Genomic DNA, 11,343 nt, shown 5'->3' with positions numbered 1-11,343 from the left:
TCACATACATGAGTTCGCATACACGATGGATAAAATCATTTTATTATTTTATCACATTTATTGAATTAAATTTTATGTACTTCTAAACCGTTAAGGGTTAAGCACTAAAAGAAAAAACTTCTATAATGGTCACATTTATCTTTATTTATATAACTATTTTACTGATAATTTTGATTCATTTGATTACATCAAACAGAAATATGGAGCGAAAATGCTAATCCCGTGCAATTTTTTTCCCAAGACTTGACAAAATTTCACAATAAGCTCCTACATGGCATCGCTCAACTCGTGGAATTCTGCCACAGCTCAAAATCGTATTTTTCCTTAAGTTTTAAATGATCAAATGAAGATATTGAGGTTAGAAATTTCTTTAAAGGTTAAGCACACTTTTATCATTAAACAGTCAAAATCTTTTTGTTGTGCAAAAGTTGCGCACATGTTGAGATTATGGTGACACTAGGAGTGCGATGCTTTATTTTTTCTAGTTTTGTCGAAACAAGCTCTGTTCTGATGTCAGTGCCCAAGTTAAAATTTTTGATAGTACGGTTTTCCATTACTGGAACAACATAATCTTGATGGTAATCATCTATAATTCCATCACAAGCCATTATATTTTTGATAGTATCCAACTTAAGTGACCATCACCCCAATGTAGGAGTTCGGACTGATTTATGACTGTCCAAGATACGATTAGCTACTTGTTTTGATGGTTTGTTCATGTTAAACCATCAGAAAATTTCCATCATAGTTTCCTAGAAATCAAACGATCATGAACACTCATCATTCTAATGTAGGAATTCGGAATGATTTGTGATGGGCGAACATAAAATAAAAACAAATTGTTTTGATGGCATTTTCCTGAGAACCAACAAAAGTTCCCATTAAACAATCATGGAAATTTATAGTTGGATCCATCATGGACCGTCACGGATCATTATGGATTGTTGGTCCATGAGAATCAAACTTCTCTTGATGGTTAACCATCATAGTAAAAGAGTAGGATCTTCAACATGGTATGATGGAAGTTTGCTGGCATATCAAAACCCATGAACGCATGATGGAAAATTGTGGATGGTGACCATCAAGAATTTTGACTTTCGTAAAAATTCTTGAAAAAAGTAGTTAGTAGTCTTCGTAGTTTTGTATCGAGAGTCTACTTTCATTAAAGCAGAGGTGCCAACTATTACGATTTGTTCGTTATTATTACCGTTTTTACTGTAATTTAAATTACCAGTTTGGAGAATTTTCGTTTAGTATAAATTTACTTTAACCCTTAACTACCAAGAGCTATAAAATTTTATTGTTTGCAACTACTATAATTATTTTCTACTGCTCAAACAATTCTGAAAGCACTAAAAAAAAGAAAGCATTCTGGTAGAAGCAAGAAATTTAGAAAAAAAGGAAAGAAATCTCATATTTGGACCTTACAACAAGCTATTTTGAAAACCTAATATTCTCTCTTTGTAAAAAAAAAGCATAAAAATTTTAACTCAAATCTGAAATGCAACGAGAGAAAATGTTTAGTGGGTCAAATGCAAAATGATAAAAATGCAATAAAGGCTAGTTCTTGTTTAACCAAAAGCTTGAAAATTAATTACAATTAATAATTTTAAATTGATCATCTAATAATAGGGTGCGTGGCGTTTATAAAAAATGCTTAAAAGTGCTTCTTTTTGATTTACGTTTCTTAAAAGTCTTTAAAGGTGCTTTTTTTCAGTAAGTGTTTAATTTTGTAAGTGTTTAATTTTCACTCTTTTAAAATGAGATTTTTTCTTTGCTGTGCAGATCGTCGTCATAAATTATAAAAAAGAAATGATTTTCAAAATTTTCCTCTGCAATATTTATCAGAAACTAGTTATTTTACTATGATTACGTAAAGTCATTGAAAATATTTTTGCATTTTGTTGATTGTAAGTAGATAAATGAAGAACTTATATGCGTAATTAAACTTATAAATGAAGAACTTATGTATGTAAATGGCGAACAATAGAAAGAAATAATTTTCCTTACTGCACATATCCTGATTATGAATGTTTTTTTTTTGAAAAGTGATTAAAAATACTATTTGAGTGCTTAGAAATTGGTTAGTTTTTATGGAAAAATCTGGCTACGCACCCTGAATAATGAAGTATAAAATAGTGAAATAGTAGGAATGAAGTATAACGTATTTTCTATTTAAAAATTTGTTACTATTTTGTTTAATAGTAAACACGTGCGTGATTTTATTAGTATTACATACCTATATGAAACTTGAGTTGTATATACGCTTTAAAATTGTACAATTGTGAAATTGCGTAAGAAACTAATTTGATTCTGTCAACACCAACTTTATATTGTTTTGTGTTCTGATTTTTAAAGCTAGTTCGGAGAGTTGGCACCTCTGTTAAATGGGGAGCACTCTAAAAAATCTAACTTTTGAGTTAAATTAGAATATTAAAGAGGCGTGGAAATATCTCAGAGGTCGAATTTAAACGTTTCAATTTTAGTAACCATTTTTAAGTAAAAAATAAACAATCGATGTTTATGCAGTTGTTATAGTTTCGGTGGTAGATGAATCTATTTGGTGAGAAAAGGTTTAACCAAAAGTTTTCTTTAATACTCAAATTACGCTAAAATGAATTGTTAAGATTCATGAAAATACTTCATATTTCTTTTTTTAAAAAAAGTTTAATGTGTGTTTAGAAAATGAGAGTTGAGACATTTCCCATGAAGAGGTGTGTGTTATTTTTCATTTACAAATTCCTTACATTTTTCCCTTTGGGAACATTTTTCCCTACGAATAAGATTGAAAGCTCCCTTGCTAGTTCAATAAAATTTTCGTTATAACGCTACTTAGCTTTGTTAGCTCTTGGGTTCGTGATGCAATTATAAGTTGGGTGCTGTGTCGTATCGTTTGACTCTTTTGCTTAAAAGGTCTGCATTAAAATTGATACCAAATAGTATTTTATTACAATTTAATGTTATCTGAAATGAAAATGGTGTTTACGAGTGATTAAAAGTCTTCTCGAGGAAGTTTTGAAGAATTTAAACTGTCTCATTACTGCTTTGAGGTGCTACAACAATAGAAATTACTATACTGATAAGCAGCAGCATGAAAAATATTTATCTACAGAGCCCGTGGTTAGATATACTTTTTGTCCGTATAGCAAGATAAATAAATTTGTGTGCACTAAATTTGCTGCAGATAATGATTCTACAAGTATTATTTCTTAAGTTTCAAAAGAGATAGTGTTTGAAAACTCCCATATAGTTTATATTTTGTTATTTATTTTTTAAATGTTACATACTTAACTCACATATCAAATGTTTAATATTGAAATTGGATTATTTCACTGGGCAATTTTATAACATTTTTAAAATACTTTAGATTTTTTTTGTATCGTTATTTGCAACTGATTAAGAAATTCATAGTATCTGTTATCAAAGCAAAACCTAGTTCTAACCTCTTCATATGCGTAAGACACGTATAATTTAGTTATGATTTATAGAACATTCTAATGATTATTTTGAAACAAAATTTGTTCATTTAATTTTTCTTCCTAAATTCTGGAGAATTGAATTTTATTTCAGAGGCTGCACTCATACAGTGTATAAAGAGTGTTTTTGAATGGTTATATTTCAAAAGAAGCAAAACACATTCGATAAAACTTTTAAATTTCTGTTTAATCTGTTTATGACTTGGTATGATGAAATATTTCGTCATATACGAACTGCTGCTGCAAATTACTTGAGGTGTAATAGTATATAACTATAAAAAAAATCGTAAAGAGTTGAACAAAAGTTTATTCCCCGGTTGACTAAACTATAGATTCAGGGTTAGAATACTTGTATTATCCAAGCTAGATAACTTGCATTAATATCAGTTGTGCAGGTTTATATGCAACTAAACTTATGTTGTTCATTTCACAATCATTAGCGACCCTACTGATGAATTTTATTTCATTTTAAAGATATTGTGTGTTAATTTAAAAGATATTGTAGCGAATAAATTTTGTCAAAAAAATTAACTAAAAGCATTTTATTTCACCCCTGATCCGTAAGCAAGTATTGTGGATACAGGTCTGGTACGTTTTCTGGGGAAATATTACTAAATTTCGAAAAACATTTTTCCTTTATGCATTAAAATAAATTAAAATAAAATTAAATTAAATCAGATTTCACAAAATAAAATTAAGTCAAATTTCAAATAAAATAAAATGAAATGAAATTTTCTTCACTTTGAAGAAGGGTTCCAAAGAGTAATCAAGCTTAGGGAGTAAGAAATAGTTTATTTTTCCGAAATGATCTCTAATAGTAAAAAAAGAAAAGAAAATAAGTTCATAATTAAAGACGATAATGTTTTACATTGTTAAGAGCCCTTCCCCTAATCAGAAGTTCCTAATTTTTTGTTTGCTGACAATTTTTTTTAGAAAAAGTGTTGTCAATTAGCAATTAATCACTAATCATTTTTTGAGTTCTATAAAACGATAAATCAATGAAAAATTACAATAAACTTGTAATAATTAAAGTTCTATTTATCATAAAATATGCTGTTTTAATTATTTATGATGCACTTTTATGCTTGAAAATCATTTTTGTTTCTATCATATGCTCTATGAGAAAATCAAATAAGAGCTGAAATCATCAGTAACAATTTCTATTCATTTTAATTTTAAACTTTTTTTTTTAATTTAAAATGTTAAATTGATTTTTAACACAAAAGATACTTTTTAATATGGGATTTAATTCCTAAATATTTTTGCTGCGCAATATTTTTAGAAAAAAATGCTTTCAATTTTAAATTGCAGATTACTAGTGTGAAATCTTCAATTCTTTGAATTCTTTATTGCTTGAATTTGGGAAATCGATTTACTGGACGTACAAAAGGTTTCTTAATTAAAAAAAAAAGATATTTTTTCTTCTAAATTTTGTATTAAGCTGTAAGCAGGACATCGGATATTTTTTAAAGATTTAAATTTATCTGCAAATGCTAAAATAACTTTTTTTAAGAGCTATCAAGGTGCGTATAGTTTTTAAAAAGTGCTAAATAGTGCGTATTTTTGGTTTACGTCTTTTAAAAACCCCTTAAGGGTGCTTTTTCAATTCGGAGATTGTTAAAAATGTAAAAAAATTAGATATTTTTTTGCCATGTTGAGTGTCATCATAAGTTACGAAAAAATCATGATCTATTTTCATTTCAATATTTATCAGAAACTTGTTTTTTTTTTTATCATGATTACATAAAGTCACTGAAAATATTTTTACATTTTGTTACTTTAATATTATAAGTGAACTTTAAGCAATAGAAAGGATTTTATTTTTTTATTTCTGTGCAGATCCTAATTATGAATTTTTTTAAAAGCGTCTAAAAATAGTTTTGGAATGCTTATTAAATACTTAAAGGGTGCTTATTTTTTGTTGAAAAGTTTGGCTACGCACCCTGACCATGATGAAAGCCTTGCTAATAATATTAACTTTCGGTGCAAAAAACGGTAGCCTTCTCTTACAACCCTCCTTTTCTTGTGCTAGTCATTTTTGTCTGTTTTCAACAATCATAACAAAGAATCATATTGATCTTATAATATTGATTAAACATTCCTTTACGTTTTAGCCTTCGAAGATATCTAAAAGTTAAAATGTTATTTTACTAATTCTGTTTAAAAGTGAGCACGTTTTTCTCCCTTCGTAGGGAATTTTTTTCCCTTTATTATCTCGCATATTAAATTCATTCAATAAAAAATTAATTCCGACAAGTATGGCAACATGCGTATACTTAATACATGAATTTTATAAGTTTAAGTGAATTGTTTTATTTTCAAAAATGCTCTGATTCTTTTATTATTCATTCATTTCGATATGCAATCGACCTTAAGAAATATTTCATTATAAAAACTCTATCAGAACTTCATAAATAGTTGAATTCAAATTCGTTATTTTCTGTTGCAAAATGTTTTACAATTTAATAAGCTATGGACTCAGATACAAGACAACAGTAACCTTTCCCTCTTTTATTTTTGTTCGACTTAATTTTTAAAACCGTCTGATTTTGTTGCATTGACTACTTAATAGAGTTTATGGTTAACTCTATAACTGCTTCCAGATTTTGAGCTATAAAACTATGCTTTTATCTTACCAACTTATTCACGTGTCAACATCATATTTTATGAAATCTTAAACACGTTGAATGCCACGCAAATTTTACACAGCTTTTCAGTCTAGCCAAGATGATTTTTGTGTGTTCTCTATTGCATTAATTTCATCAAACCATCTCAAACCTTCCATTTTAGTAACGATAATAATATAAAAAAAATTAAACGCATTAAAAATTTACTTGAATTGAGTGTTTCTAATAATCTGGGCTTCTCCGGTCACAGGTGACCCCCGTGGCGCTACGAACAAATTCAGTGCCGGTCACCGGTGACCCACACGGCATTCAACGTGTTAACACAGTTCAAGACTCTGGGACAAATATATATCCGTATAAACTCCACTTTTTGGGGTTATTTTAATAACTAATCCATACTTGGCTACATGAAGAGAAAAACTAAGAAACCCTCTATCTGTTAGCCCGATGATACTTGATAATTATACTGTAATGAATTTCCAGTCCATCGCTTCTGTTAATTGTGTAGAGATTTATTGAAAAAAGAGGAAAATTGCATCTTCAAGTATTCTAAAAAGTAAGGAGTATTCTTTTATCGTTATTGTTTGTACCAAGTAGCTTTTACAAGAATCATTATTCATTGTTGTTAATTAATCAAAAGAAAAATACGAATGAAGAGGGTTACAAAAGTGATACGGCCTTAAATATAAAAATAGTAAATTACTTTATCTGAATATCTTTCCTCATGCTGATCTAAGTGTTGTAATTAAAACACTTTGGTTTAATTTGAACCTGAGGGCCTGTTTAAACAAAAGATAAATATCAGCCATGAATTATTTAATTAATATTATATTTGTATTATATTGATATTACATTTATATTTCCGTTAATTCATTTAACTCATAATCAGTCATTCGGCAAAAAAGGAAATTGGAACACTTTAAAAAAATTATTTTAAGAACTTTGACGATGAACGTTTTTTCTTTTTATTTACTGCGATTTCAAAACCTGAAAGATGGTTAGAGAATCTGTTGAAAATTATTTTTTTTTGTTAAATAAAATTAAATGAATTCAGTTATTTTAAATTTATTACAATGTTAAAAATTAGTCGATTTAAATTTTTTTATTTAACGTATTGGCAATTTCTTCTTGTATATCCTTTACTGTAATGAAAAGTCCTCCAATAAAATGTAGCATTAGCTTCGCAAGAAGCTTATTCTTAAATTACATTAAATGAAGTTCGTAGTTTTATTACCTTGAACGTTTTTAGTTTGGCAAACCCAGTGTTTTGAAAACACAAATGTTTTTAATTTTCGTAGAAACAGTTCTAGATTACATTTTACTTTACGATACCATTTAAGATATTTGCAAACATAAATCATTACAATGTTTATACTTTGCATTTGTTTAAATTAAAGCAATTTGCCATAAAACGACACTAGTTTCATGTGATGATATAAACTTCCGTTATTAATATAGTTATAACACTAGACAGGCAAGTACTTTTCATAAATATTTTAATATTTCAAACATTTATTGTACAACGTCAATACAAACGTTGTCAATGCAATGTGTTGTCAATACAAACGTTGGATTGACATTGCATCAATAATGTAAAAAAAATAAATTTTTTAATCTCTAAAACTCTTACATATTGTATTTTCAACAATATTCATCGTATAAAAAAATCATTTACTTTGAAAAAACATCTATTTCTTATGAGGGTCCAGTTAACCCATAATGGCGGTTATAGGCAAGTCCAAAATCCGGCTGTTCTAGTGTTAAGTAAATGTTTTTTATTCTTTTCAAAAATCAACGATTAGGTAACAGAAGAAAATATTCATTTAGTTTAAAAAAATGACCATTTTTTAATAGTTTTTTTGTTTCATGGCTTATTAAAAATTAAGGCGTTAATGGGTTTTAATAGTAGTTAAACGTACATCGATATTTCTCAAATGCATAATAAAAACTAATTTCATATCAACAAATGAAACTTTTCTCAAAATCGGAGTGGAAAAATTAGTTACTTTTAAACGATTTCTTTACTCAGAAAGAATTTCAACTGATCGGGATTGAAATTTAATTTTAAAATTCTAATTTTTTTTTTGAAAGAAAAAGTCTGTAGACAATTTCAATTCTTATATTCATTTTTTTTCTTGCCGTATTGGTTTCTTTTTGGAGAACTAAAAATATTTATTTTTTCTATTAAGGGTAAGTTACTGATCAAAGCAAAAGTTTTGTTCACATTTTAAAAACTTAAGATGTAAAAGTATAATAATTATTTTTATGAGTCAAATTTTAAAACATTTAAAAAATATATATGCTTGCTTGAATACGCTATTGGAATTTTTTAATTTTTGTTCTAATTTAAAAGAAAAGTTTATGGGTGTGTATTATATGTTATAAAGAGTGCAAGCATGTTTACAATCCAAAATGACCAGATTTTTTATGCAACAATAAACTTATTAAATAAAATTAACTAAGTTGTTGAAAAAATATTTTGAGAAATTAGATTATTTGATTATTAAAGTTGTTCCAGAGTTCATTACTGTGAAAATAAAAGCCGTGATCTCACAGCATCATTGCACTGAATATCCTTGTTTTTGCCCGTTTCTCAAAATTATTATAATACTAGTGGGCGTTAGCGATTATTATTATAATACTCGCTAACGCTCGCCAACCCCAGAAAATTGCTACGCAATCTTATATGGTTTGCTTCGCAAACCAAGCTCGCTTCACTCGCTACTAACTTAGATACATTGCAAATGCACAAAATTCTAAGAATTCAAAACAATCATTCAAATCCATATAAAAACTTTCTTTTTTCTAAAAAAATGCATCTTTTTAGTAAATACTAAGTCATTAAAATTTTGAATTCAAATAAATGACATGTAATTCGTTAATCCTATTAGAAATGTGCTATAGTGTAATTCGTGACATAAATCAAAAATCGTCAAATAAATTCGTAATATATAAATTCGGGAAAAAAAGCGCTTTCGACAAAATACTGAAATAGAGATCTATCGACAAAGACTACTCACTTCTGCCTAGCTTAATAGTATGAGACTGCCGCAGCTGATGCTCTCTGGTTATTTCAGTTTCCGTTTTTAAAAGCGCTATATGTTGAGTCACCTCATCTAGATTTGGCATGAGACAATTTTAGCGGCAATCATTGGTCGATTCGCCGTGTAAAAGAAATGGTAAAGTAAACAAAACAAAGCAAACGTTGCCACCAGCGGAGAAGATATACAGCCAAAATTTTGAAGCCACGTAAGACTAGATATAAGACTAGTACTTTTGTTTAACTTTTTTATCAACATTTAACTATGTAGTTATCACATATTAGCATAAACAATTCGATACAACTGCGACGCATAGTTATAATCTAAAGACGCATACGACATAGTTATTTAACATTTATTTTGCATATAATAGATACCTTTAACAGTTATGTTAGTTTTGAAAGCGAGAAAAAAATACATAACTAATAAAATAAAGATTCTGATTACTTTATATTGTGTCTACGAGAAAAATTTTTTTCTGACCAGCCAGTTACGGATGGTTTATCCGTTTAGACTTAACTCTCTGCGTTATATAGAGGATCATCGAGTTTTCAGAAATTTTAAACTGTATTATGAATTCATTTAACAAATCAGTACATCATTAGTCGTCTCAGAACGGAAAAAAATGGAAACACGTTTGTGTAAATGGGATTTGGAAAACAAATCTGGAGAAATTGCGGTAAAGATTGAAAACAAACCTTTTGTTTTTAATATTTTTTCCTTATTTTAGATTAAAACATTTTATGAAGAAAGTGAAATGTAATTTATTTAATAAATTTCGAGAAAAACTGGGGTAAATTCGACAATTTTACGATTCCAAAGAAGTTTACTGTTTTAAAAAACAATTTAAGTTAGTATCTTAGGTGCGCAGTTATGTCTCAAAATTACATTACTTAATTTATGCATCAAATTTTACAATTTAGATAGCTATTCCTGTTCATCACACACTAAGGTTTTTGCAAGGCAGGAATTTCGTAATATAAAAATGAAATTAATTAAAAAAAACTTGTTTAATAATTTCTTTTATACAATGTATTTTTTTTTAAATATTAGCTTAGATTCCTTATCTCGTGAAATATGGAATTTAGATGTTTCAAATAATTTATAAAGCTTACTGAACAATAAAGAATGAGTATTCTTTTAAATTTTTTTAAATAATTGTAATAAGACGTAATTAACACGATAAATTTGAAACGTCATTTCAGGAAGAATTTAATGGTGAAATATGAAATAATTAGCAATAATATTCAAATAATAATAATAATAATTGAATAATAATACAAATTATTAATAATAACAATTAAATAATAACGATTAATAATAATAATAATAATAAGTAATATTAATAATTTAATAATTATTTTTAATGCTCAAAGCATTTTATATCCGTCTGTCCAATTTGACAATTGCAAACATTAAATATTTGACTAAGTGAAAAAAACTTTCCTTCATCAAGGACATCAATAATACTTCATTTTTATTTGATATGGAAAACAGTAATTACCTACAATATAAATATAACATTTATTTGCAGAAAAACTTTTTCACTTAGAAATGCTGTTTAAAAAGCTCCATAACGAAAATTTCTAGTAAAATTATTTCGAATTTATTGTATGAGGTTTAACAAAAAGGAGCAAAAACATTTTCTGCCAAAGAGATTTCTTCGAATTCACAGCAATTCACAGCAACAGGCTGTTTGAAATCAATCATGGCTAATCAGTTCTCTGTTGCATATAAAATCTTGTTTGATCATCCTTTAGTCAAATAACATTTTCTATTTTATGATGATTTTTGAGTAGTGTTTTAAACTTACAAATCATATTATTAGTAGTTAAGAGAACGCGTCATAAGCAATTTAAAATAAAGAAAAAGATTTTGCAAATTTACGTTTTCTTTGTGAGTGTAAAAAATCCTTTGATTCAAATGAATCTTTTTAAAAATGGAACATCTAAAATATTTGCTCTTTTTCGGTTGCGCACAATACCAATAATGCTAAATACCTGCCTTAATATTAAAACGATCGCTAAAAAGAACCTCCTTTCCTACCACTGAATGTTCTATAAGATGCCGAACTCTAATTAAATAAATATCTAAATCATATCTAAACATTTTAATTTATGCATGAGTTTGAGTATTTTTATACATCGCCTAAAATATCTTTACAATTATGTATTTTCCTTCTGAATTATTTTTTTAATT

This window comes from Parasteatoda tepidariorum, chromosome 8, assembly GCF_982258835.1.
Source record: "Parasteatoda tepidariorum strain Cologne lab strain chromosome 8, Ptep-v5.0, whole genome shotgun sequence".
NCBI classification, from domain to species: Eukaryota; Metazoa; Arthropoda; class Arachnida; order Araneae; family Theridiidae; genus Parasteatoda; species Parasteatoda tepidariorum.
The sequence above is the reverse complement of the archived record's forward strand: the minus strand, read 5'-3'. Positions refer to the sequence as shown.